The sequence below is a fragment of the Penaeus monodon genome, chromosome 3, assembly GCF_015228065.2.
Source record: "Penaeus monodon isolate SGIC_2016 chromosome 3, NSTDA_Pmon_1, whole genome shotgun sequence".
Classification (NCBI taxonomy): domain Eukaryota; kingdom Metazoa; phylum Arthropoda; class Malacostraca; order Decapoda; family Penaeidae; genus Penaeus; species Penaeus monodon.
In genome coordinates this window covers 39,177,031-39,179,706 of record NC_051388.1, presented here as the reverse complement: position 1 = coordinate 39,179,706, position 2,676 = coordinate 39,177,031, and the positions used below count along the sequence as shown (strand labels likewise).

At 34.7% G+C, this 2,676-nt stretch overlaps 1 protein-coding gene across 1 annotated transcript in view; it reads left to right on the top strand.

Moving 5' to 3' along the window:
• The first annotated feature begins 2,252 nt into the window (after nt 1-2,252).
• LOC119594495 overlaps nt 2,253-2,676 on the top strand; it is a 3,412-nt gene continuing 2,988 nt past the window's right edge. The window contains exon 1 of the mRNA XM_037943528.1: nt 2,253-2,517. The gene's annotated coding sequence lies outside the window, so the exon portion shown is untranslated. The remainder of the gene's footprint in view (nt 2,518-2,676) is intronic.

Below are 2,676 nucleotides of genomic sequence, written 5' to 3'. Positions count from 1 at the left end.
CTTAATATTTCCTAGTGTTGCTCCGCACTGACTTTTGCTAGTAGCTCTGCCATTATCCAGTCCCCACAAGTGTTAAAAGTGTGGGTGCAAGGACACAGCCCTTTCCTCACCCCTGAATTAACAGGGAAGAAGTTCGACATACCCCCACCACACTTTACAGCACTTTCAGTACCAGTATAGAGGCTTGCTATCAGGCCAATAATCTGTGTCGGAATTCCCCTGAGCCTCAGGATCTCCCATAGCGATTCCCGATGCACCGAGTCAAACGCCTTCTTGAGGTCGATGTAGGCTGCAAGCAACCCACGACCAAACTCACGACGGCGTTCCACAATTACTCGAATAACTAAAATAATAACTATGATACTGATAATGATAAAACTGATAACAATAGGATATAATGATAATGAATATACAACGAAGGAATGTTTTTATATAAGCGAAACAGATCAAACACATATCTTGCACTGTGGAGATATTCACTATTATAGCAATAATGGCAATGTTAATAGTAATAACAATAGTAGTACTGATAACAATAATAATGATAATAATTACGATTGTGATACTAACAATGATAATGCTAGTCATGATGCTAATAATAACAACTGCAATTATAACAGAAAGGATGATAATATAATAATGATAACAATATTAATGATTAACATAAGGATAATAACGATAGTATTGATGATGGCAATAGCAGTGTTAATGATAATGGTAATAATGATAATGATGATAATTATGATAATGATGATAATAATAACAGCAAAAATTAATATAATGATAATAATGATAGTTACAGTACTAATGATAATGATAATGATAATGATAGCAATGATCACGTAAAAATAGTAATAACGATGATAATAATGATAGGGATAAAATAAATAATGATAACAAAGATGATGATTATTATATAATAATGATAGCTAATTTAATTGAATGAAAATAATGAAAATATTAGTTATCACGATAATGAGGAGGTGGAGGAAGATGATAATAATAATTATAGTGACAATAAAAATAATGATAATTAAGATAATTGTTATGACTTAATAATGATAATTTACTTAAAGATAATGGTAATGAAGATGGTAGTTATCATGATAATGATGATGATGATGACGATAATGATATAACAATAGTGACAGCAAATATGAAAATAATAATAGTGATAATCTTTATAGAAGCATACTAACAATAACAATAATTAAAGTCATTAGAAATAGTAGCTGTTTTAGCATTACTACTTGTTAATAATATTATTAACAGTAGTTGTAATAGTCATGCTAATAGCATTGAAAGTGATACTGATAACAGAAAAAGTCGTGATGAGAGCTGAAGTTGTAGTAGTAGTAGCAGTAGTTGTAAATTTCAGTTGTTGAAAACAATAGCAGCAAAGACAATAGTAATAATAATAGTCGAAGTAACAGTACTAGTAGTAATAACTTTCTCTGTTTGTCTGTCTGTCTCACTCTTTCTCTCTCTCTCTCTCTCTCTCTCTCTCTCTCTCTCTCTCTATATATATATATATATATATATATATATATATATATATATATATATATGCATAAATGAGGCCGCAGTGGTCGAGTGGTTATAGCGTCGGACTGCCACGACAATCCGGCCGGCGCTTTGTTCCTCTGGGCAAGGATCTTCACGGGTGATGGATGTGGATTTGAAGCAAGAGCAGAGAGTGCTGAGCAGAAGAACCACGTCATGATCAAAAGTCAAGGGTCACCTGTCTAGTACAGTTACGTCTACTGAAGAAAGCATCGGGAACCCACTTCAGTATCTCTCCCTAGTCAATTAGTAATCAAGATCTCAAAGGAACGCTCGGAATAGCGTAAAGGATTTCGCCACTTGGTGACAGCTGCTGGAAAATCAGCAACACAATTGCTGCGTTGCGCGTGCTCACGAGAGACATAGGTCTTGGTCACAGCTGTTCAATTCTGAACTCTCTATCCTTGATGATGATACATATATGCACACATACAAACTGTAACCCCACTATATCTATATCATATTACTAAATTCTACATATTGTACATAATATTACATGATTGTCACATCGTATCTTCACCCATACATATACATATGCACACACACACACACACACACACACACACATATATATATATATATATATATATATATATATATATATATATATATATACACATATGCGTGTGTGTGTATGTATTTAATGTAAAAACATATATATAGGGAGAGAAAGAGAGAGAGAGAGAGAGAGTAGAAGGGTAACCTAATGCGGGAGATTCCAAGAGAGCGCTAAACGTATCAAGACTATATTTTTTCTTTTTTGTTCTTAACGCAATCGAGTGGGCAGGAGGAGAAGCTGAGAAACGAGCGAACGAGAGAGTTGACAGATTAGAGATAGAGAGGCGTTTTTTTTATTCTTTTTTTTTCTAGATAGTGTCAAGTGGTCAGCCTCGGACGCCTATAAAACGACGCGGCGCTCCGCTCCGACCCCAGCGTCAGCGCAGCTACGAAACGGTAAGCTGACCAAAGAAGCGACCGTATGCTTACTTGTCTTTACTGAGGTTGCACGTGTGTGATTAATTCATTTCCTAAAGATGTGTGTTGACTTCGTCGCAGTTACCATGGTTTTGTATTTATATTATCAGTATTCAGTAAATGGTTATGCATCTTATA